Here is a 27,214-nt window from a genome sequence, read left to right as displayed (position 1 = left end):
GTAAAACAGAGCTTAACCAAAAGAAGTGAGTCGTTAAAGCCTGCTTCATAAAAATGAAGGCGGGAAAAACACAGAAGATGCTGTTAAAAGGCTTAAGTGGATGTTAAATTTCCAGAGCCAGAGTCCATAAAATCAATACCTTGTTGTTCCAGATATGTTAGCAATAGATTTTATAGTTTTCTCAGTATTGAGTTGGCCCAGTCAAGCATGGTGTGTAATCCTAGTCGTATTTCATTGGTAATTTCGCTTAGGTCTTCTTTAAAAGGAATGAAGATAGTGATGTCATCTGCATAAATAAACGGGTTGAGCCCAAGTTTGGAAAGGGCCGTGGCCAAAGGAATCAGCATTATGTTGAAGAGAGTTGGCAAAAGTGGGGAACCCTATGGCACACTACAGTCTGCTTTCCAAAGAGGTGATAAGCTAGTGCTGGAGTTAACTTGGTAAATTCTTGAGGTTAGAAAGCCTTTCAGCCAGGCTAAAACATTTTCACTGGCTCCAAAGTAATCAATGAGCCGCAGTAAGATGTTATATCAAAGGCACTGTCGAACTGTAAAAGCAAAATACTCTTTCCAACAGCTATTTCCCTCTTAAAGTTGGTCAGGAGAGTGACGAGTATGGACTCAGTACTATGGAGCGGACGGAATCCCGACTGTGAGTCATGCAAAATATTGAACTTGTCCAAGTACTCATTGAGTTGTTTATTCACCATGCTCTCCATCAGTTTCACAAAACGTGGAATAGATGCAATCGGCCGATAGTTGGACAGGTCATTGCTTTTTTTCTTGGCATTTTTGGGTACTGGGGTAAGCAAGATGTTTCCATAACTTACTGGGAACTTGCCATTACTAAGCATGAAGCTGAAATGTAGCGTCAGGTCAGTTAGAAAGCAGGTAGGGGCACACTACATTTTGTACGCCCATTGCCCAAGATTCATTACATCAATTCCTGACAGGGATACCCTATTTTGCAACTGTTGCACCAGGGAAGAACTTCCATTATTCCGTAGGAACTGCAACTCACAGTGGGTATCCTAAAGACCTGACTGGCTGCATGTGTCCTTAGGACTGGGTTGAGAACCACTGTTTTATAGCATACTAATGAAACTGGGAATAAATGTGTGTATATGCTTAGGTGCAAACACTTACATCAGCCACAGAGCTGGCTTAAGTGTGTTCACCTATTTCCAGAGATACATGCATAACTTATAGCATTATGTAAGTTACTCACAAACCCTTGTGTCTCACTCATGTGCATGCCCAATTGCAAACTATACATTATCAGAGATATATATATACAGTTATAGAATAGCGCTTAGGTACATATCCAGCAAGTATTCTTCCACAAATTTCTCCTTTCCTTCCCAATTGCAAAGGTATTAAGAACAGATCCTCCTATGCAACCAATTTTTCCTTTTTGGGTAGCCAGCTTTGGAACACTCTACCAAGACCCATTCGAACAATCAACGGCCATTTGCCCTTCAGGAAAGCATTGAAGACCCATCTCTTCAAGAAAGCCTACCCCAATGATCCAACTAACTAAAGCCTACTTACATGATTCTGTATCGACGATTGTTATACACTGACCATATCTCCCAATACCCATATGCTACCCCCTATCTTTTCCCTTTTCCATCCTCTCTACGCCTACCTCCTAACGTTCATTTCCTTCTATACTCAATCCCTCCAATGCTCAATTTACTCATCAGTTTACCCCGTTATTATTAAGTTTACTACAATTTGTATAATCTTCTTAAAGACTTTGTAACTCTGTTTACTTGTTACTATTTAAGCCGCATTGAGCCTGCTATGTGTGGGAAAGCGCGGGGTACAAATGTAATAAATAAATAATAAAATAAAATAATAATAATAAGCGGAGTTCCTTTCGATTTTCCTTATTTATTATTGTACACCGCCTTGTTATTTTGTAAGGAAAGGAAGTAGAGTAATTAAAATAAACCATAAACCATAAGTATGCATGTATGCACACACATATATACTAGTATTCAAAACTATTATTTGTATGCAATGTTTTGTCTGTGAATTTTAATTTGTGGATGTGAGATTGTAAGATTGTAACCCTCTTATGTTTTTACAGATAATCAGGATAGAAATAAATAACTTTATTTATTTATTATGATTTATTATTCATCTTTTTTAAGAAATTCACTCAATGAGGTGTTCAGCAAGAAAAGCCAAACAAGGGCAATAGACAATTACAGCAGTAAATATATTCAAATATCAATACAAAGAATGTCAAAGTATGCTACATTACAATGTCAGCACAATACAGCAAAGATTCTTATCTGTAGCTGGTGTTCTCCTAGGACAGCAGGCTGCTTTTCTCACACATGGGTGACATCATCCGATGGAGCCCAAATGTAGACGTTGAATAGCTAGCACTGTAGAAAGTTCTAGCAGAATCCCACCACACATGCACTGGTGCCTTCCCGTCCGATGCTCAAGTGCGGGTCCCTCAATCAGATGAAAAGAATATAGAGTAGAACGAAAAACAACTCCTAGGGGAGGTGGGAGGGTATGTAAGAATAAGTGGCTTGCTGTCCTAGGAGAACACCAGCTACAGGTAAGTATTTTTGCTTTCTCCAAGAACAAGCAGGCCGCATTATTCCCACATGTGGGAATCCCTAGCTATCAGGCTCACCGAAAGCTAGGATAATAGAGCTGAGACTAAATCTCCAATCAAACTGAAATTATATACACACTAGCTGTGTAGGTGCAGCCTGGAAAAGAAGAAAACAGGGCCTAGGAGGGTAGAGTTGGATTCTAGACACTGAACAAATTCTGCAGAACTGCCTCTCTGATCCAACTGTCATGTCGGGGTGTTCTGATCCAAACTGTAGTGAGATGTGAATGTGTTAACTGAAGACCACTTTGCAGCCTTGCAAACCTCCTCTATGGAGGCTGATGTCAGGTGGGCAACCAAAGCAGCCATGGCTTTGACACTGTGAGCCATGACATGTTCCTCAAGAGTCAGCCCAGCCTGGGCATAAGCAAAAGGAGATGCAGTCTGCTATCCAATTTGAAAGTGTGCATTTGCTGATGGCCACCCCCAAACTGTTGGGGTCAAAAGAAATGAAAAGCTTGGTGGACTGTCTATGGGCTTTAGTCCACTACAGATAGAAGGCTAAGGCTCGCATGCAGTCTAAAGTACATAGTACACTTTCGCCAGGATGGGCATGAGGTCTGGGGAAAAATGTTGGAAAAACAACAGACTGATTAAGATGGAATTTCATAACAACCTTAGGAAGGAACTAGTGGTGTGTGCAGAGGACTACTCTGTTATGATGAAATTTAATATATCGTGAATGAGCTACTAAGGCTTGGAGTTCAATGATTCTGCAAGCTGAAGTGACCACCACCAGAAATACAACTTTCCAGGTCAAAAACTTCAAATGGCAGGTATCCAGAGGCTCAAAAGAAGCTTTCATCAGCTGAGTAAGGACTATGTTTAGATCCCATGACACAAACAGAGGTTTGGAAGGGGGCTTTGTCAACAAACCTCTCATGAAGTCAACAACTAAAGGCTGTGCAGAGATGGACTCACATCCTACACTCTGATGATAGGCATTAACTGCACTAAGATGAACCCTTACAGAACTGGTTTTGAAACCAGACTCAGAGAGGTGCAGGAGGTACTCAATCAATTAGTGGAGCCTTTTCCTGGAAGCCACAAGCCATGGGGGGCACTCTCAGGCAATCCAAGGGATTTGAGGTTGGGATTCAGAAGGGACCCCTCGTTCTGCATGAGGAGGGTCAGAAAACAGTCCAATCTCCATGGATCTTCTGAAGATCTCTATAAAAAGAGGGAACCATATCTGACACAGTCAATGAGGAGCAATCAGTATCATGGTGCCTCAGTCTTGCCTGAGTTTCAGCAATGTCTTCTCTATCAAAGATATAGGAGGATGTGCATACAGAAGTCCTCTTCCCCAATATAGGAGAAAGGCATCTGACCCTAGTCTGCCATGTGATCTGGAGCATGGAGCAGAACTGAGTGACCTTGTTGTTGAGATGAGTGTTGAAAAGATTCACCGAAGGGGTGCCCTACTCTCGGAAGACCTTCTGGCCTACGCCCTTGTTGAGACCCCACTCGTGTGATTGCAATAACCTGCTGAGTCTGTCCACCAGGCAATAGATTTTGCCGGAAGGGATACAGCATGGAGGCTCATCCCATGAAGGAGAGCCCATTGCCACATGCCTACCGCTTCTTGACACAAGGGGGAGGATCCCGTACCACCTTGCTTGTTGACATGAAACGTTGCAACCTAGCTGTCTGTCTGAATTTGGATAATATGGTTTTGGAGTCGATCTCTGAAAGTCTTTAGAGCATTCCAAATGGCTCGTAGCTCAAGGAGATTGATTTGAAGATGAGCCTCCTGAGCCACTGAGTGTGAAGCCTATCTACATGAGCTCCCCAACCCAGATTGGATGCATCCGTTGTCAACAGTGGAATTTGAAATGGAAGTCCCAGAGTTAAACTGGACCAAATTATCCACCAGAGAATGGTGTGAGCAAACTCCGGTGAGACACGAATGACATCTGTTAGGCTCCCCATGGCTTCGGACCACTAGGAAGCTAAGGTCTACTGGGCCGCTCTCAAATGGAGCCATGCCATGGGAGTGATATGCACTGAGGAGGCCTTGTGGCTCATTGGTCTCAACATTTGCCAAGCTGAAACCTGCTGGTTGCTGCAGACCTGTGAGGCAAGCACTACCAAGGCATCTGCTCTCACTAGACGAAGGAAGGCCCAAGCCTGTGCTGTGTCTAGCAGGGCTCCTATGTACTCCAATTGTAGTACTGGGAAGAGATGGGACTTGGGATAATTTATCACAAACCCCAGTAGCTCTAGCACCTGAATAGTCAACCGCATTGATTCGTTTGCCCCCTCCTGAGATGTGTTCTTGACTAGCCAATCGTCCAGGTAAGGAAACACATACACTGCCAGTCTGCGTAGATATGCTGCAACTACTGACAGGCACTTGGTAAAAACACTAGGGGCAGACACTAGGCCAAATGTCAGAACAAGATACAGGAAGTGGCGTTTCCCCATTCAAAATCTGAGATACCTCCTGTGACTGGGAAGTATCAAAATGTGGGTATAGGCATCCTTTAAGTCCACAAAGTATATCCAATAGTTTTCCTGAATGAGAGGAAGTAGGGTGCCCAGGGAAATCATCCTGAACTTTTATTTCACCAGAAATTAGTTCAGGGCCCTTAGGTTTAGGATGGTCCGGAATCCCACTGTTTTCTTGATTACGAGAAAGTACCTGGAATAGAATCCCTGCCCCTCCTCCCCTGGTAGTATGGGTTTGACCGCTTGGGCCTGCAGAAGGGTGGAGATTTCCTATACAAGTACTTGCTTGTGCTGAGAGCTGATGTAAGACACTCTTGATGGGCAACATAGAGGTCCCTGACACCAATTTAGAGTGTACCCGCAATGGACTATTTGAACTACCCACTGGTCAGAGGTTATAAGGGGCCATCTGTTGTGGTAAAAAGTGAGCCTCCCTCTGACTAGTAGGTTGTCCATAACAGATGCTTTTTATGCGGCTATGCTCTGCTGGAGCCAGTCAAAAGCCTATGCCCTATTCTGACTGGGGAGCCAGCTAGAATTTCTGGGGATAGGGCTGGCAAGGCCTGGGACAGGGGCCCTGAGTTGCCTGAGTAGACCAAGCAGAAGGCTGGTACCTACACCTTTCAGAGTTGTAGGCCCTTGCGCCTCTGCCCAGTTGAAAATCTTCTTGTTGAAGAAGATGCAGGTGGAGGTTGCAGAGAGAGTGTGGATAGTATCAGTTTTCTTTTTAATGAGGTCAGCGACCTCTTCCACTTTCTCTCCAAATACATTATACATTGTCCCCTTGGCAGGGCATGGCTGCCAAACTCTCCTGAACAGCCTGTTCCAGGTCAGAGACACACAGTCATGAAAGTCTGCACATCCCATTCCAGAGAGTCTGGACATAATATCAAAGGTATAGTAAGCACCCCTGGCCAAATAATGCTGATACTCCATCTGATTACTGGCAGGGAGAGAATCCGCCAGACTAAGCATACTATTAACTACAGACTCAAAGCAAAGGTTCGGGTAGAACTGGTAGGACTAGATGCGGGCAACAAGCATCGAGGGGTGAAATGTTTTTCTACCAAACAAGTCTAGGTTCTGGCCTCTAGCCCCAGGGGTGTCGAGGCATGAGACCGAGAGCTCTTAGCTCATTTGAATGAGGATTCAACTACCAAAGAGCAGTGAAGCAACTGGGCCTTCTTGAATCCGGGAGCCTTCTGGATAAGATACTGCGTATCCACTTTCTTGGGTGCTACTTGCACTGAGAGGGAAGATTCCCAATTCCTCATCTGCACTTCCTTAATGATAGGGTGCAGTGGTACAGTAACCCTTTCCTTAGGAGGAGAACTATAGCCCAAGACAACATCTCTACCTAGGGCTAATCCTCTGTCTCCAACTTAAATGGGATGACCACAGCCATCTCTCTGTCAAAACCAGTGAGAGAGGGCGCCTCTGAAGGAGATTTCCTTCTCTCTTGAGGAGGTGAGGGATCAGATGGTATGCTATATGACTCCTCCTCCATGAAGTAATGTGGATCTGTATCTGATTCCCATGTGCGGTCCCAGTCAGACTCCTCTTCCTCTTGAGGATCAGGAGACATGGGTCTACACCAGATTCGATCTAGTGGAACGACGTCCAAGATCCAAGGAGTGTCGAGGTGCAGTCCTTCTCGCAGACTCTGGGGAAGCTTCCTCTCCTGATGTCAGAGGGGATACTGCCTACTCAGGCCTTGGCTCCAGCATCCTGCGAGGTACTGGTGTCGATGATCTGAGCACCAGCGTAGGTGAAGCCTCGGAGAGGGGCCAGGGCTGCTCCACTGAGGGCACAAGTACCCTTGATGCCAAAGCAGAAGCACCCTGCAGCAACTGCAACAACTCTTCTTGGACCATGCTCCTGAAATGCTCATTGAGGGCGGGCATCAGCAAAGGTATTGGAGCTGGTGTGGAGGCAGCCTGCAAAGTTATTAGTGCCGAAACAGTGTCAGGCCGCTTGATGTCTGGTGCACCAGCACCTCTTCCAAGGAGGGGGAGCGCTTCTCTCGATGCCAGAGTTTCTCAGATATCGTAGAGTCCGATGCCCTGGTGGTCCCGGCACTGTGCGTCAAGGACCAATGATTATGCTTCTTGGGCTTTCCCTGATGCATAGAGCCTCAATCCCCCGGTGCCGATGAGGATGCCATCAAATCCGAGTGTCTCCCTGGTGTCGGGTCCGATGCTGACTGGTCCCAGGGCCTGCTAATAGCGCCTGGTGTCAAGACAGGTGGAGACCCACTCAATGCTGGCGCATTCCCAGTGGTTACTGGTGTCGGACCAGCCATGGAAGTGTTGAAGACGATGGTCTGGCCTTCGAAGAGTCAAAAAGCTTCTCCTGTTAAGCCAATCATGCACTCTGTGTCCTGGCCTGCATATGAAGACAAAGATCACAGATTGAGGGGTCATGACTTGGCCCAAGGCACCCAAAGCACCAGTTGTGTCGGTCCGTGAGAGAAATAACGTGGCAGCATTTAACACACCATTAAAAGCCACTGGGAGTATTCTGGGACATCGAAAAAAAGAATAAACTCCTCAATCTTGAACAATTTTAAAAGGGGAGTGCTCAAACTGAGGTCAGAGCTGCGGCCTAATTGCGCAGCCTCAAACGAAAAAGAAAGGAAACAAAAAGAAAGGCCCAAAAAATATGTAAAAAATACGAGGAAGGGAAAACAGAAGAAATAGAATAAAAAAATATGATTACCCAGAAGGGAAGGCTCTTGTGAAAGAGAAAAAATACCTAAAAAGCGCAGCATGAAGCCTATTGAAACACGTGCTCTCAGCTCCACAGAAAAAAAAGAGACCGAGGGACCTGTGCTCGAGCGTTGGGCACCAGAATTTTCTAAAGTGCTGGCTATTCAGTGTCCGCACCGGGGCTCCGTCGGATGACGTCACCCACATTGTGGAATAAGTGGTTGCTTGTCCTCAGAGAAATATTTAAACAGCTCTTTTCCCCTTTCCCTTCCCCCCCTTAACTTCTTGCTGTATATTCTCGCTTTGTGGAAGATATGGATACTTTCCTGTCAATATACTGTAGTTCTTTTCTTCTTTTCTAATTATTGTTTTTATTGTATACCGCCAAGATCTACCCATTAAAGGCGGTATATCAAGTGTGCCTCAATAAATTAAATACATAAATATATATATCGCACCTTAATTTCGGCATAGAAATCAAAGTGCATTCTATAACAATGCATGTAACTTAATTAACTAGCTAATCAACGCTGTTAATTGGATGTTAACAAGCAATAATCAGCACTAATTGGCTTTAGGATTTACATGCACAACTCGCTAACCATATTCTGTAACATGATGTGCATAAATTCTAAGTCACATAGTTATAAAGGGGGTATGGCCATGGGTGGGGAATGGGCATTTCTAAAATCTATGTGTGTTGTTATATAATACACCTGCTCTGCACCTAATTTAGGCGTCGGTATTTGAACCGTATAAAATATGGTGTAAATGGCCATGACTAAATTTGGTCAAGTGGAGAGGCCCTCAGCATATTTTATATACCACATGGAAATTTAAGCCTATTCTATAAAATTTAGGCATACTTTAGAAAATATGCCTAGGCGTTTTTTCCACATGGAATTTTCAGGCGCCATATATAGAATCTAGCCCAATAGGGTGTAAGCAAAGATGAATCATACAGACAGATAAAATAGAGTAACATGAGAAAATTAGGGCACTAATTTAAAGAAAGTTGTACATGAAATCAGAAAGTTGTTTATTATCTCAGCTAGGGTATGTGCATAAATAAATAGATAGACCCATGACTTGTCTAACTACCTATGGTGTATAAACTGTTCAAAATACTAGTGGTGTGCAGGTCAAAACTTTTTGTTTTGTTTCAATTTCCATGTTATTTATGGGGTTTATTTATTTATTTATTTTGGGGGGAGGGAGATTCATATTTGGGGGAATGGTGACCTTTTAACTATTGTAAACGGAAATAAAGCCACTGGGGTAGATTAAAAAAACGGTGTCAAAGGTTAGGCATAAAAAAAGGAATGCTAAGTAAGTATTCTATAACAGCAAAGTTGGGCGCTGAAGCTATTATAGAATATTAGTGTAAGTCGGTATTTGAGCGCCAAACTTGTCAAAGGCTGCTGTAAATAGCTGCATATATAACTGACAGTATTCTATATACTTAAATGACCAATATTCAGTTGGTGATCAGCATTTTGCTGACTGATGTCGGCATTAAACCATTTTTGGGTATAGAGAGCTGGCTACAACATAGTTGGTAAAGTGGGGTTCTTGGCATTTAACCAGCTATGAAAAACCACATAAAGATAGGACTGCATTTTATGTGGTTATTGTAACCAGTTAAGTGCCAATTCCACCCTTGGAACACCCACAAAATTGCCGGTTTCGGTTCAACCACTAACTAGGCATTTTCAGCAGAACTATCTGGCTAAGTGCCACTAAAATGCTCAGTTAGCCACACACAGGCGATTTACACAGCCTCTCCTTGTCATTTAAACTGTTGAATATCAGGCCCTTAGCATACATAAGTACATAAGTATTGCCATACTGGGAAAGACCAAAGGTCCATCAAGCCCAGCATCCTGTTTCCAACAGTGGCCAATCCAGGTCATAAATACCTGGCAAGATCCCAAAAAAGTACAAACCATTTTATACTGCTTATCCCAGAAATAGTGGATTTTCCCCATTTAATAATGGTCTATGGACTTTTCCTTTAGGAAGCCGTCCAAACCTTTTTTAAACCCCACTAATTAAACTGCCTTTACCACATTCTTTGCCAATGAATGCCAGAGTTTAATTACACATTGAGTGAAGAAAAATTTTCTGATTCGTTTTAAATTTACTGCATTGTAGCTTCATCGCATGCCCCCTAGTCCTAGTATTTTTGGAAAGCGTGAACAGACGCTTCACATCTACCTGTTCAACTCCACTCATTATTTTATAGATATCTATCATATCTCCCCTCAGCCGCTTTTTCTCCAAGCTGAAGAGCCCTAGCCGCTTTAGCCTTTCCTCATAGGGAAGTCGTCCCATCCCCTTTGTCATTTTCGTCGCACCTTTTCTAATTCCACTATATCTTTTTTGAGATGCGGCGATCAGAATTGAACACAGTATTCAAGGTGCAGTCGAACCATGGAGCGATAATAAGGCATTATAACATCCTCATTTTTGTTTTCCATTCCTTTCCTAATAATACCTAACATTCTATTTGCTTTCTTAGCCGCAGCAGTACACTGAGCAGAATGTTTTAACGTATCATCAACGACGACACCTAGATCCCCTTCTTGGTCCGTGACTCTTAACGTGGAACCTTGCATGACATACCTATAATTAGGGTTCGTCTTTCCTACATGCATCACTTTGCACTTGCTCACATTAAACGTCATCTGCCATTTAGCCGCCAAGTCTCCCAGTCTCGTAAGGTCCTCTTGTAATTTTTCACAATCCTCCCGTGATTTAACGACGTTGAATAACTTTGTGTCATCAGCAAATTTAATTACCTCACTAGTTACTCCCATATCTAGGTCATTTATAAACATGTTAAAAAGCAGCGGCCCAGCACAGACCCCTGGGGAACCCCGCTACCTACCCTTCCCCATTGAGAATACTGACCATTTAACCCTACTCTCTGTTTTCTATCTTTTAACCAGTTTTTAATCCACAATAGAACACTACCTCCTATCCCATGATAGGAGGTAGTCAAATGCCTTCTGAAAATCTAGATACACAATATCACCTTTATCCACATGTTTGTTCACCCCTTCAAAGAAATGTAGTAGATTGGTGAGGCAAGATTTCCCTTCACTAAAACCATGTTGACTTTGTCTCATTAATCCATGCTTTTGAATATGCTCTGTAATTTTATTTTTATTTGTAGCATTTATACCCCGCTCTTTCCCGCTCGATAGCAAGTTCAGTGCGGCTTACAATGTATGGGTACATAGTATCGCAGAGGTAATACAATGTATGGTTAAGAAGTATCACAGAGATAACACAATTGTATAGGGATGGGACAAGAGGAAGAAATGTGGGGGAAGGATTGAGGCATGGGTAATGTTAGTGGTGGGGATAAGTTTCTTAAGCTAGGTTGGATCATTTGGATAGGCTTGTTTGATCAGGCAACCCTCAGGGGGAGGAATGCTGGCTTCGGCCTAACCCCTAGTAAGCCTTCCTCAGCTGAGAGGTGCCCAGCTCTACCACCGGCTGCCTTTCAGGTGCTGTGGAGGACTTGCAGCTCATCTGCATATCCTTTACAGCCTTCTCCGGAGTGACTCCCAGGTCCACTCCGATCTACTCAGGGCCTTCGCTCTTGGTGCCGCGCGCTGGGGCATTTTTCTCTTTACATCTATTTTCTCCCAGTCACTACTGACCACACCCATTTATACCTAATTCTGAATCACGCTATGGCCCCTATACACATTCTCTTCCTTGCCCTGTCCCTTTCTAATCGTTTCCCTCACCCCCTACTTCTCTCCACTACAGGAACTCACTGCCCATCCATCGACTTCATCACCTCACCTTCTCTCCTACCCTCTTCCTCCCTCTTAGCTTTTAATCTTCATCTCTTTCTTCCTTCCATTTTGCTTTCCCCATTCCACCTAAATACCTCTCGCCTTTGACACCTTCATGGCCACACCTCTCCTACTCTCCTCCGTTCTCTTTTACTCCTTCTCTTACTCTCAGCTGGTGACATCAATCCCAATCCTGGCCCTCCTCACCAACTATTATCCCAACTCTACAGATCTCATCGTGACCTCTCTAACCTCATCACTATTCCTTTACTCCCCTCCTCTTCTCTGCCCTTCTCTTGTGCCCTTTGGAATGCCTGCTCTATCTGCAACAAACTCCCATATGTTCATGACCTCTTTATCTCACGTCACCTCCATCTGCTCACCATAACAGAAACCTGGCTCTGCCCTGATGACTCTGCTTCAGTCGCAGCCCTCTGCCATGGCGGGGGCGGTGTTGGATTACTTCTCTTTCCTTCCTCCAGATTTCAACCCCTTCTTCCACCTCAATCTCACTGTTTTTCCTCCTTTGAAGTCCACTCTATCCGCCTTTTCTCTCCTCTGCCTCGTCGAATAGCGGTCATTTATCGTCCCCCTGATAAGTCCCTTTCATCCTTTCTCAGTGACTTTGATACCTGGCTTGCCTTCTTCCATGATCCTTTCTCCCCCTCTCTCATCCTTGGTGACTTTAATATTCCTGCTAATGATCCTTCTAACTCTTATATTTCCAAGTTACTCGCTTTAACATCCTCCTTTAATCTCCAACTATGCTCCACCTCCCCCACTCATCAAAATGGTCACTGTCTTGATCTTATCGTCTTCTCCAACTGTTCACCCTCTAGTTTCCTTGCCTCTGATCTTCCCTCCTCTGATCACCATCTTATAACTTTCACACTTAAATCTCCTCCCTCCCAGTCCCGTACTATCTTATCTAATTTATCTAGGAATCTTCATGGTATTGACCCTTCATCTCTATCCTCCCATGTTTCAAACCTCCTCTCTACTGTGGCACCATCCACGTCTGTCAACGAGGCTGTTTCTTCTTACAACAATATTCTATCATCTGCCTTAGACACTCTTGCACCTTTGATGACCCGCCCTATAAGGCGTACAAAACCCCAACCTTGGCTGACTTCTAATATCTGCTACCTATGTTCCTGTACCCGCTCCGCCGAATGCCTCTGGCAGAAATCTCGGGCCCTTGCTGATTTCTTACACTTTAAGTTCATGCTGACCTCCTTCCAATCTGCTCTTTTATGCACCAAACAGGATTATTATATCCAACTGACTAACTCTCTTGGCTCTAACCCTCGACTTCTCTTCACCACATTGAACTCTCTCCTCAAGGTGCCCCCTCCCCCAACTCCCCCTTCATTATCTCCTCAGACCCTTGCTGAATTCTTTCACAACAAGGTTCAAAAGATAAACCTTGCATTCCCTACCTCACCACCTCTCCCTCCACTAGTCCGTTCCCCTCTCTCTCCTTCCCCTCATTCCCTTTCCTCCTTTCCTGAAGTTACTATAGAGGAAACTACACTTCTCCTTTCTTCCTCAAAATATACCACCTGTTCCTCTGATCCCATTCCCACCCACTTTCTTAATGCCATCTCTCTGCTCTTATTCCTTTTATCTGTCACATTCTCAACCTCTCACTTTCCACTGCGACTGTCCCTGCTGCCTTTAAACATGCTGTGGTCACACCTCTCCTTAAGAAGTCTTCACTCGACCCTACTTCTCCCTCTAATTACCGACCCATCTCCCTCCTTCCCTTTCTCTCCAAATTAATTGAGCTTGCTGTTCACCGCCGCTGCCTTAATTTTCTCTCCTCACATGCTATTCTTGACCCACTACAATCTGGTTTTCGCCCTCTCCACTCAACCAAAACTGTGCTTACTAAAGTCTCCAATGACCTATTACTGGCTAAATCCAGAGGTCAATATTCCATCCTCATTCTTCTTGATCTTTCCGCTGCTTTTGACACTGTCGATCACAGCATACTTCTCGATACCCTGTCCTCACTTGGATTCCAGGGCTCTGTCCTTTCCTGGTTCTCTTCCTACCTCTCCCTCCGCACCTTTAGTGTTCACTCTGGTGGATCCTCTTCTACTTCTATCCCTCTGCCTGTCGGCGTACCTCAGGGTTCTGTTCTTGGTACCCCTCCTCTTTTCTATCTACACTTCTTTCCTTGGTTCATTAATCTCATACCATGGCTTTTCCTACCATCTCTATGCAGATGACTCCCAAATCTACCTTTCTACCCCTGATATCTCACCTTACATCCAAACCAAAGTTTCAGCGTGCTTGTCTGACATTGCTGTCTGGATGTCTCAATGCCACCTGAAATTAAATATGACCAAAACCGAGCTTCTCATTTCCCCCCACCCCCCAAACCCACCTCCCCACTCCCCCCATTTTCTATTCTGTTGATGGCTCTCTCGTATCTCCCTGTCTCCTCATCTCGAAACCTTGGGGTTATCTTTGACTCTTCTCTCTCCTCCTTCCTGCTCATCCAGCAGACCCGCCAAGACCTGTCGTTTCTTTCTTTACAACATGCCGTAAATCCGCCCCTTTCTTTCTGAACACTCTACCAAAACCCTCATCTACACCCTTGTCACCTCTCGTTTGGACTACTGCAATCTGCTTCTTGCTGGCCTCCTACTTAGTAACCTCTCCCAACTCCAGTCGGTTCAAAACTCTGCTGCCCGTCTCGTCTTCCGCCAGGGTCGCTTTACTCATACTATCCCTCTCCTCAAGTCGCTTCACTGGCTCCCTATCCATTTTCGCAACCTGTTCAAACTTCTTCTACTAACCTATAAATGTACTCACTCTGCTGCTCCCCAGTATCTCTCCACACTCGTCCTTCCCTACACCCCTTCCCGTGCACTCCATTCCCTGGATAAATCCTTCTTATCTGTTCTCTTCTCCGCTACTGCCAGCTCCAGACTTCGCTCCTTCTGTCTTGCTGCGCCCTATGCCTGGAATAGACTTCCTGAGCCCCTACGTCTTGCCCCATCTTTGACCATCTTTAAATCTAGATTGAAACCCCACCTCTTTAACATTGCTTTTGACTTGTAACCACTTGTATCCACTCGCCTCCACCTACCCTCCTCTCCTCTTTCCTCTACACATTAATTGATTTGTTTGCTTTATTTTTTGTCTACTAGATTGTAAGCTCTTTGAGCAGGGACTGTCTTTCTTCTATGTTTGTGCAGCACTGCATACACTTTGTAGCGCTATAGAAATGCTAAATAGTAGTAGTAGTAGTAGGTATGTTTTCAGCAGCTTTCAGAAGGGTAGATGTTCGTTAATTGTATGGATGAATCTTGGTATGGCGTTCCAGAGTTGGCTGCCTATAACAGAGAAGTTGGATGTGTAGTAGGTTTTGTATTTGAGACCTTTGCAATTGCGAAGGTGAAGATTGAGATATGTTCGAGAAGATTTGGACACGTTCCTGGCTGGGAGGTCGATTAGATTGGTCATGTAACTTGGAGATTCTCCCTGGAGGATCTTGTGGATCAGTGTGTGGACTTTGAAGTTTATTCGTTCCTTGATAGGGAGCCAGTGGAGTTTTATACGGAGTGGTGTTGCACTTTCAAACTGTGATTTACCAAAAATGAGTCTGGCCGTGTTTTGGGTGGTCTGGAGTTTTTTTAGGACTTGGGCTTTGCAGCCAATGAAGATGCTAATGCAGTAGTCAGCGTGGGTGAGTACTGTGGATTGTACCAGATTGTGGAAAGTTTTTTGGGGGAGGAATGGTTTTACTCTTTTCAGAACCCACATCATGTTGATGTTTAGATGGTTGTCTAACGTTACTCCTAGGATTTTTAAGTTGTCTGATATTGGGATTGTGACGTCGGGGGTGATTAGGGTGGTTGGGAGTAGAGTGGATTGTCTTGATTAGAGGATTAAGCATTGAGTTTTTTCTTTATTCAGTTTCATTTTGAAGGCAATGGCCCAGGAGGCTAAGATGATCATGCCAGTGATTACTTTTTTAGAGATTTCTGCAAGGTTGGATTGGAAAGGGATGAATATGGTAACGTCATCTGCATATATGAAGGGATTTAGCCAGAGGAATCATCATAAGATTGAAGAGGATCGGGGACAGACGCGATCCTTGCGGGACTCCGCATTGTGAGGGCCATGCAGATGAGATAGATGAGGTTGATTTAACTTGATAGGATCTGGTGGTGATAAAGCTTTTTATCCATTTAATGATGTTTCCGCCTATCCCTAGTTTGTCCAGTAGTTTTGTAAGAATGTCGTGGTCTACCATGTCAAATACGCTGGATAGGTCGAACTGCAGAAGAAGTATGTTGTTGCCAAATTAAATTTCTTGTTTGAACTTGGATATTAGGGTGAGTATTACAGTTTCAGTGCTGTGTGCAGGTCGAAAACCCGATTGTGACTCATGAAGTATGGAGAATTTTTGTATGAATTCGTTGAGTTGGTAGGTCATTCAATTTTCCATTAGTTTGGTTAGAAGAGGGATGGAGGCCACAGGTCAATAATTAGTGATGACATTTGCTGTTTTTTGGGGGTTTTTTGGTAATGGTGTAAGTAGAATATTGCCGTGTGCGGAGGGGAAGGAGCCTTGTTGAAGTAGAAAATTTAGGTGGGTGGTAAGGTCCATAATGAATTGAGCTGGGGCATTTTTCATTAGGTAATTGGGGCATGGGTCCAGGTGGCAGTGAGATTTGGAGAGTTTGGATAGTGCTGTGGAAATTTCCTTAGTGCTGAGGCGGGTGAAGTTTGTCCAGGAGCGGTCTGCCAGGATCTCTTCTGAATCGGGGTCCAGTTCGTTGAGGAAAGTATCAATGTTTGTGTCGTCATGAGGAATTGTGTTGCATAGATTAATGATTTTTCGTTGAAATATTTGTTCAATTGGTCAGCGGATGGGCAGTTTGAGGGTGAAGTTGTTACTGGATTCGTGTTGAGAAGGTTCTTTATAATTTGGTATTGTTTTTTCATTTCTGTTCCGGTGGCTGTGATTTGTTTTGTGTAGTAAGTTCTTTTGGCTCGTTTAATGTCATTCTTATATTTCTTTTGCGTTTGTTTCCATGCATTCAGTGTGAGATCATCTTTTGATTTGCTCCAAGTTTGTTCTAGTTTCCTGGTTTGTTCTTTATTTTTTTAGTTGAACCATGGTGAGGATTTTTTCTTTGTGCATAGAGTTTTGGAGTGTATCGGGGCGATTTCATCCAGAATGAGTTTGCATCTGTGGTCCCAATTTGTGAGAAAGTGGTTTGAGTTTGGATCTATTGACCAGTCATTATCATAGATTTGTTGCCAGAAGGTTTCCTTATCAATTCGTCCTCTGGTCCTGACTATTATTGGGTCAGGTGGTTTGGATTGGTCTTTTTTCCGCCAATGTATGGATAGGGTTGCTTTGTGATGGTCTGACCAGGGGGAAGCTGTCCAGCTGATATCTGAGGAGAGGAAGTTTTGGTCTGTGGAGTATTTGTGTGAAATGATGTCAAGTGAGTGTCCTTTAATATGGGTTGGTACTGTTGGAGGAAGGTTGAAATCACATATTTGGAGGAAGTCTTTACATTCCCGGGTGTGGGCAGAATTGGAGTCTTCTAAATGGAGGTTTAGTCTCCTATTAACAATATGTTGGAGTTGTTAACGCATGTGTTTGATATAAAGTCCATGAATGTGGTTTGGCTATGGTTCCAGTTATTGGGAGGTCTGTAAAACAGTATGCAGGTTAGGTGTTCATATAGTGTGGGGCTATATAGTTTTATAGAGGCGATTTCAAGTTGAGTTGAAATGGACTGAGATGGGTTCTGCAGAGAAGGTGGATCTGTAGACGAGTGCAATTCCTCCTCCTCTTTTGTCTTTTCTAGGCCAGTGTGATATTTTGTAACTCGGAGGACATAGTTCGTTTATCATGGGGTCTTCTGAGTTTCGGATTCAGGTTTCCGTGATGAAGAGTAAGTCAAGGTTGTCCGAAGTGATCCAGTCTGTGATGATTTTGCTTTTATTTACCACTGATCTTGCATTGGTATATCCTATTCGGACGGTTAGATGTGGATCAATTGTTGGGAGAGATGGGCGGATTTTGATAAGTTGTCTTATTTTAGGCGTTTTGGGATTGTGTGGGACAGTTTCTGTTTTTGTGGATGGTATCCTGGATGATGGTGGGTTTCTCTGGTTATTGTTGGTTTGTGAGGGAGTGGGAGGTATGTGAGTGCTTAAGTTGTGTTGAAGGATTGGTGTCATGTTGTATTCATTTGTTCTTTATAATAGTCTCTACCATTTTGCCTGGCACCAACGTCAGACTCACCAGTCTATAATTTCCCGGATCTCCTCTGGAACCTTTTTTAAAAATCGGCGTTACATTGGACATCCTCCAATCTTCCAGTACCACGCTCGATTTTAAGGATACATTACATATTACTAACAATAGCTCCGCAAGCTCATTTTTCAGGCATATAAGTGCCTGGCCTGAAGTTAATGACCCCCATTGCGGTTACACACAATAGAATTTAGGTACTAGGTTTATACAATTATGGGCATAATCGAAAGAGAAGGGCACCCATCTTTCGACACAAATCGGGGGATGGGCGTCCTTTTCCGAAGGCCGCCCAAATCGGAATAATCGAAAGTCGATTTTGGGCATCCTCAACTGCTGTCCGTCACGGGGACGACCAAAGTTCACGGGGGCGTGTCGGCAGCGTACCGAAGGCGAGATGGGGGCACACTTAAGAGATGGGCGTCCTCGGCCGATAATGGAAAAAAGAAGGGTGTCCCTGATGAGCATTTGTCCGACTTTACTTGGTCCCTTTTTTTCATGACAAAGCCTCAAAAAGGTGCCCAAACTGACCAGGAGGCATATTTCAAAGCACTTAGCCTTCCAAAGTTCCATAGAAACCTATGGAACTTTGGAAGGCTAAGTGCTTTGAAAATATGCCTCCAGATCACCACCAGAGGGAATCAGGGATGACCTCACCTTGCTCTCCCCATGGTCACCAACCCCCTCCCACCCAAAAAAAATTTTTTTAAACATTTTTCCAGCCTTTATGCCAGCCTCAAATGTCATACCCAGCTTCATCACATCAGTATGCAGGTCCCTGGAGCAGTTTTTAGTGGGTGTAGTGCACTTCAGGCAGGCGGACCCAGGCCCACCGCCCTCTACCTGTTACACTTGTGCTGGTTAATGTGAGCCCTCCAAAACGCACCACAAACCCACTGTACCCACATGTAGGTGCCCCCCTTCATCCCTAAGGGCTATGGTAGTGGTGTACAGTTTTGGGGAGTGGGGTTTGGGGGGCTATACACCTGGGAGCAATATGTGAAGTCCACTCCAGTGCCCCCTAGGGTGCCCGGTTGGTGTCCTGGCATGTGAGGGGGACCAGTGCACTACGAATGCTGGCTCCTCCCATGACCAAAGGGCTTGGATTTGGTCATTTTTGAGATGGGTGACCTCGATTTCCATTATCAGCGAAAACCAAGGTCACCCATCTCTAAGGTCGACGATCTCAACATTTAGGTCGACCTAAATGTTGAGATTTGGGCGTCCCTGACCGTATTATCGAAACGAAAGATGAATGTCCATCTTGTTTCGATAAAACGGGTTGCCCCGCCCCTTCGTGGCGCCGTTCTTAGAGATTGGCGCCCTTAGAGATGGTCTTCCCTGTTCGATTATCCCCATCCACAACACCTAAGTGCAGTTAAATGTGTAACTGCAAATTGGTGCCAATTAACACCACTTAAAACGTTCATTATCAGCAGTTAAAGCCAATTAGTTCCCACTTAAACAATTAAATTAGGCACTATTCTATAACTTGGGTGCTAGTCACAAAATTGTGCGTCTAAGGTTATGGAATTAGAGGGACCCTGACCACTGCTAAGAAAAGATAATGACCACAACTACATAGGGAGTAGACAGACACAAGTGGGTAGAGATATGGGTGAGAGGCGCTGATAGGGGTCAAGGGCCAGATAGCTCACACAGAGTGGAACAAGGAAGAACTAACTAAATCTAATCTTTTTCAGAGACAGGGGAATGGTAGAATTAGAGCTCATGAGCCAAAGTTGCAGGGTGGAAGATTTAAGAGCAATGCCTGGAAATACTTTTTCACAGAAAGGGTGGTGGATACCTGGAATGTCCTCCTATGGGAGATTGTGAAGACAAAAACAATGACGGAATTCAAGAATGTATGGGATAAACACAGAGGAACACTTTATAGAAAAAGGATGGAATCGTATTAAAGCTAAATATTTTCATAGCTACAGTAAGCTTTGATGGCAGCTTCAGAGGTTGGGAAGTTAGATCAATGCTTGGCGGAGTTCTACTGTCTGGGTCCTGTAAATGGCATAAACAGATAAAGATCGAGGCTGGAGTGGGCTTCAACAGCAACTCCAGTAGTTAGGAAGTAGGATCAGGGCTGGGCAGACTTCTATGCACTATGCCCCAAAATTGGAATAGAGAGATAGAGATTAAGAGGCTCATTTTTAAAACAGAAAAACGTCCAAAAAGTGGGACAAAGCAGCAGATGGACTTTTTTTTTGTACAAAACGTCCAAATTGTTATTTTTGAAACATATTTTAAAGACTTTTTCTATGCAGTTCACCTGCAGTGTGTCCAAATCACAAGGGGAAGTATAGAGGTGGTATTTGGGCATTCCCATAACTTGAATGTTTTTCTGCCATAATGGAACAAAGCAAAAACGTCCAGGGCTAAAAGTTAGAAGTTTTGGTCTAGACTTGTTTCAATCAAGACTAATGCCAGCAGAAAACTGCCTAGGTGGAGAACTTCGAGATCCCATGGACAGAAACAGAGCAAAAAAGGAGAATGGGAAATGAACCACGGACAGAGATGACAAGGCAGTCTAGATAATTGTGAAGATTTATTGATCAAAGACCTGACACAGCACTGCGTTTTGGCTGATAGGCCTGTCTCAGGGGTCCTATCCCAATAAATGGATATCAGTGTCTTCAATATAAAATATGGCCAGTCAGAAATATAATGGAGCAGTCTTTAAAAAGACTTTAGCAGTGTTGTTGTGAGTCTGTTGTTTGGATTTTTTAAAATTTATTTATTGATTTTAAACATAACACAAGCATTACATCTTGTTTTAGAAAAGCAGAAAAAGAAAATTCTATTTAGAACATCATTCCTCCATTTACAATTCAACTTCTTTCTTAGACCATACAGCAACATTCCACATGCGGATGGCATAGCTGCATGTGGAAGACTCCTAAAAAAATCCACACTGGACCATCAATACTCACCAGAAACTATTACAAAATTAATCAAATTCATTTTAACTCACAACTACTTCCGCTTTAACAATGATATCTATCTACAAATAATGGGCACTGCAATGGGCACCAGGACAGCACCCCAATATGCCAACCTTTTTATGGCTGAGCTGGAAGAGACATTTCTGAATACACACCAGACCAAACCTCTAAAATACTACCGGTACATCGATGACATTTTTATGATTTGGACGGAGGGTGAAGAAACTCTGAAACAATTTTATTCTGCCTTCAATACATACCATCCTACAATCAGATTCAAATTGACTACTCCCCAGAAAAAGTCAATTTTTCGGACACCACGTACTCAATCAGTGATGGCTGTATACAAACATCTATATACAAGAAACCCACAGACAGAGATGCAGCTACATCCACAACTCCAGCTTCCATCCTTCACATACAAAAAGATCCATCATTTACAGCCAAGCCACAAGATACCACCGTATCTGCTCTGACCCAGGGGACAGAGACAGACACCTTAAAAGCCTGACTGCATCCTTCAAACAGAAAGGCTACAACCCCAAAATAATCTCCAAGAATATTGCCTCCTCCCTCAAAACACCCAGGGAGAATCTGCTACAGTACTAGGAGAAAAAATCCACAGACAGAATCCCCCTTGTAGTGACATACAATCCAGAGCTGGAAAAACTGAGGAAAATCATAAGAGATCTACAACCTATACTCCAGGAGGATGAATTTCTGAAAGAGATATTCCCATCCCCACCAGTACTGGCCTTCCGACAGCCACCCAACTTAAAACACAAGCTAATCAGAAGTAAACTTCCATCATAGACTGAAAAGACACTTCCCTGTAATTTATCCAGTTGCAAACTATGCCAAAATATTTCACAGGACCCCAAAGTCATCCACAAAGGAAAGATATTCAACATAAAGGGATCTTTCACTTGCTCATCTTCCAATGTGGTATATATCATTCAGTGTAAAAAATGTAATGAAGGATGCTATATTGGAGAAACAGGCCAGATGCTTAAGACAAGATTCAATTTACATAGACATCACATGAACAATACTGGTGCCAGTAGGGTTCCCACGCCTGTTGGTCAACATTTTACAGGACCAGGACACTGTACCAGTGACTTCACAGTGAGAATCCTGAAAGGTAACTTTAAAACCATACAAGAACGTAAGATCTTTGAAGTCAGAATGATTGAATATTTTAACACCCAACAGAAAGGACTTAACAAGGATCTGGGGTTCCTAGCCCATTATAAACCATAAAGTTGTATGTCTCTGTTGATCACCCTCCCCTCACCTATCCACACCCATCCTGTTAGAATATCAATGATATGCTTTGATGTCCCCATGCATACCTCCTACCCACCCCCATCCTCTCACCCTGTCAGACTGTCATAGTAATGCTTGAATGTTTTCACTTATATACACTGTCAGCTAGCACATTTGCTTTCCGATCTGAGGAAGAAGGGCGACCTTCGAAAGCTAATCAAGAAATGTATTAAGTTATGTCCAATAAAAAAGGTATCATCTTATTTTCTTTTCCATGTTTTATTTTGTTTGATTTCTATTGATAACCTTAAGAGTGGACTAACATGGCTACCACAGTCCTCTTCTTAGACCACAAATTTGGAATGAGAGGGCTTAAGAAACAAAGAGGAGTCAAATCTAACGAAAAATTATAAGAATATGGCCTGGATCACACCACTTAAATATTGTAAATCAGCTGGTCTAAATTAACACTGGAACTATTTGTTCACTTTCTTCAAATCTATAAAGTTTCTCAAATGTTCAGGATCTAGAAAGTGGTATTTATTATCTAGATATTTTATCTGACATTTACAAGTGAAAAACTGGCTCCTAAAGCCTTAACTTCATCTCTCATTGCCAAGAAAGATCGCCGTCTTTCCTGGGTAGCCTTCACAACGTCAGGGTATATCCAAAGCGTTCCACCATAAAATGGTTTAGCAAGATTTCTAAAATACAATTTTTTAATCATATTCAAGTCTTTCAAAAACCATTGAAACAAGAAGGGTTCGCTTCTCAAAAATCCCATCGTTTGAATTCTCCAAAAAAGCTGTTAAGTCCTGCAAACCTTCATTCCCATCTGTTCTCTTTTTAGGAATAGGTAAATAATATATTTTGTTAATAGGAGGAATTAGATTTGGAGAAACAGATAGGTTTTCAATTAGGTACTTTTTAAACAGCTCAGTAGCATTTATTTCTGTGTGGCTTAAGAGTAAAGTAAATCTTGCATACTCTTAACCCCATCATAGCATACCTATTCATACCAAATAAATCAGCATGACTCTTATTCTCTGTAATAATTGTGGTGCTTTAGTTTCAAGGCCAATCATCTGGACACTAAAAGCTTGTCCCATATGTCATCAGCTCGCTAGTTTAAAACAGGAGCTTAGTAAACTTAAGGAGGAATTAGATGCACTTAAAGCAGCTTCAAAGACTCCACAAAATCATACTGCTCAGAATCAAACCAAATTCACACCACTGCCTCAAAGGATAAAACCACCTAAAAATAGATGGTTCACAGTAGGCTCAGGCAGAGTTCGTTATGTGACACACAAGCATCCGCCCTCACAAGTGTTGCCCCTACAGAATTCTTTTGCGCCATTACAGCACTGTGATATTCCTGAAAATAGAACAGATGCAGAAGAAAAAGGAATGAAGGTGGAACAAAAAGATAGGAAGGTACCCAAAGGGTTAAGACACCCCCAAATCACTAATGTTAAAACACAAACCAGGAAATGTAGATGGAATGCAATGACCACAAATGCTCGCAGTCTAAGCAATAAAGTTCATGACCTTCAAGCCCTGATGGTGGAGGCAGACTTAGACATTGTTGCAATCACAGAGACGTGGCTAAATGGTTCCCATGAATGGGATGCAAACATACCAGGCTATAATCTATTTAGGAAGGATAGAGAGGGTCGTAAAGGTGGAGGAGTAGCTCTGTATGTGAGAAATGATATCACAGCGACTGAAATGACAGGGACCAGAGGAAAAGAAGAAGCGATATGGATCACCTTAAAAAGAGATGATAGAACCTCAGTCCACGTGGGTGTTGTCTACAGACCCCCGACACAACTGGAGGAACTAGATAGGGATCTGATCGCGGATATTCAAAAGTTAGGAAAGAAGAGGGAGGTGCTGTTGCTGGGAGATTTCAATCTGCCGGCTGTAGGTTGGAAGGTTCCGTCGGCAGAATAGGAGTGAAGTAGACAGATCATGGATGCTTTCCAAAGTGTTTTGCTCAGACATATGGTGACAGAACCCATGAGGGAGGGAGCGACGCTGGATCTGGTGCTCACAAATGGGGATAGCCTGTCAAATGTCCGAGTGGGTGCCCACCTGGGCAGCAGTGACCATCAAACGGTTTGGTTTGATATGACTGCTGTAGTGGAGGGCAGCCACTCAAAACTCAAAGTCCTGGATTTCAAGCGTGCTGACTTTACTAAAATGGGGGAATACCTGAGGAAGGAGCTGATGGGCTGGGAGGAAGTACAAGAAGTGGAAGGACAGTGGTCCAGGCTGAAAGAAGCTATAAATAGGGCCACGAACCTTTATGTAAGGAAAGTAAATAAAAGCAAGAGAAAAAGGAAACCGATATGGTTCTCCAAACAAGTGGCTGAGAAAATAAAGGCTAAAGAGTTGGCATTCCAGAAATACACAAAAACTCAAGAACAGGAACACGGGAAGGAATACCGGAAGAAACTGAAAGAAGCCAAGAGAGAGATATGTCTGGCGAAAGCGCAAGCGGAAGAACAAATGGCTAGAAATGTAAGGAGGGGTGACAAAAATTTCTTCAGGTATATTAGTGAAAGGAGAATGACTAAAAAGGGAATTGTGAGACTAAAAGATACTGCGAACCACTATGTAGATAGTGATGAAGCAAATTTGCTAAATAGATACTTTTGTTCTGTTTTCACAGAAGAAAATCCTGTAGCAGGACCGCGATGGACTGGTAAAAGTACAAATGAAAATGGAGTGGATACAGCATCATTTACAGAAGAGAGTGTGTATGAACAACTTGTAAAGCTAAATGTGGACAAAGCCATGGGAACGGACGGGATCCACCCCAGGATATTAAGGGAGCTCAGAGAGGTTCTGGCGGGTCCTCTTAAAGATTTGTTTAATAAATCCTTGGAGACGGGAGAGGTTCCGAGGGATTGGAGAATGGTGGAAGTGGTCCCTCTTCACAAAAGTGGTGATAGGGAAGTAGCTGGAAACTACAGGCCGGTAAGCCTCACTTCGGTTATTGGAAAAGTAATGGAAGCGATGCTGAAGCAAAGGATAGTGAATTTCCTGGAAGCCAATAAGTTGCATGATCCCAGACAACATGGTTTTACCAAAGGGAAATCGTGCCAAACGAATCTCATAGAGTTTTTTGATTGGATGACAGGAGAATTGAATCAGGGACGAGCTATGGACGTAATCTACTTAGATTTCAGCAAAGCTTTTGGCACGGTTCCCCACAGGAGGCTTTTAAATAAACTGGATGGGCTGAAGATAGGACCTAAAGTGGTGAACTGGATTAGGAACTGGTTGACGGACAGACGCCAGAGGGTGGTGGTGAATGGAGTTAGCTCGGAGGAGGGAAAGGTGAGTAGTGGAGTGCTTCAAGGATCGGTGCTGGGGCCGATTCTGTTCAATATATTTGTGAGTGACCTTGCCGAAGGGTTGGAAGGTAAAGTTTGCCAATTTGCGGATGATACTAAGATCTGTAACAGAGTGGACACCCCGGAGGGAGTGGAAAACATGAAAAAGGATCTGAAGAAGCTAGAACAATGGTCTACGGTCTGGCAATTAAAATTCAATCTATTTCAAAAAAGCTCCAGTATTAATTCAAAAAACTTTTAATTATTCTATTATATTAAAACATATCTCTCTAATCTTTATCTCTAACTTCTTGCCCTGCGCTGCACTAAACAATATCTACAATGACAATACAAACGGCATTCATGTGGAATTATATACATTTTACAATCAGACAACAATCTTAGTTGATATCACAATACTTAGTCTCTATAAAACAGTGATTAACGCCACGCTTTCCGCGTGACCACTGTATTGTAATCAGTCAGTTGTGTTTGTCCCAAATGTGCCGCTGTTCAGTTCAAGCAAGAACACTCCATTGGCCGTTCATGCTCACACATCCCACTTGTGCAGCATTGTACAGGAAATTAAGAAGCCAGTGAAAAACTCCTTATTCAACTTCTGATGTTTTCAGTATATACCGGTTCCCCTAAAATTCAATGCCAAGAAATGCAAAGTGATGCACTTAGGGAATAGAAATCCACGGGAGACGTATGTGTTAGGTGGTGAGAGTCTGATAGGTACAGACGGGGAGAGGGATCTTGGGGTGATAGTATCTGAGGATTTGAAGGCGACGAAACAGTGTGACAAGGCGGTGGCTGTATCTAGAAGGTTGTTGGGCTGTATAGAGAGAGGTGTAACCAGCAGAAGAAAGGGAGTGTTGATGCCCCTGTATAAGTTGTTGGTGAGGCCCCATCTGGAGTATTGTGTTCAGTTTTGGAGGCCGTATCTTGCTAAGGATGTAAAAAGAATCGAAGCGGTGCAAAGAAAAGCTACGAGAATGGTATGGGATTTGCGTAACAAGACGTATGAGGAGAGACTTGCTGACCTGAACATGTATACCCTGGAGGAAACGAGAAACAGGGGTGATATGATACAGACGTTCAAATATTTGAAAGGTATTAATCTGCAAATGAACCTTTTCCGGAGATACGAAGGCGGTAAAATGAGAGGACATGAAATGAGATTGAAGGGGGGCAGACTCAAGAAAAATGTCAGGAAGTATTTCTTCACGGAGAGAGTGGTGGATGCTTGGAATGCCCTCCCGCGGGAGGTGGTGGAGATGAAAACGGTAACAGAATTCAAACATGCGTGGGATAAACATAAAGGAATCCTGTTCAGAAGGAATGGATCCTCAGGAGCTTAACCGAGATTGGATAGCAGAGCCAGTGGTGGGAGGCGGGACTGGAGGTTGGGAGGCAGGGATAGTGCTGGGCAGACTTATACGGTCTGTGCCAGAACCGGTGGTGGGAGGCGGGGATAGTGCTGGGCAGACTTATACGGTCTGTGCCAGAGCCGGTGGTTAGGAGGCGGGGCTGGTGGTTGGGAGGCGGGGATAGTGCTGGGCAGACTTATACGGTCTGTGCCCTGAAGAGCATACAGTGGTGGAAATAAGTATTTGATCCCTTGCTGATTTTGTAAGTTTGCCCACTGACAAAGACATGAGCAGCCCATAATTGAAGGGTAAGTTATTGGTAACAGTGAGAGATAGCACATCACAAATTAAATCCGGAAAATCACATTGTGGAAAGT

The sequence above is a fragment of the Microcaecilia unicolor genome, chromosome 8 (assembly GCF_901765095.1).
Source record: "Microcaecilia unicolor chromosome 8, aMicUni1.1, whole genome shotgun sequence".
NCBI classification, from domain to species: Eukaryota; Metazoa; Chordata; class Amphibia; order Gymnophiona; family Siphonopidae; genus Microcaecilia; species Microcaecilia unicolor.
This window is presented reverse-complemented; position numbering follows the sequence as displayed.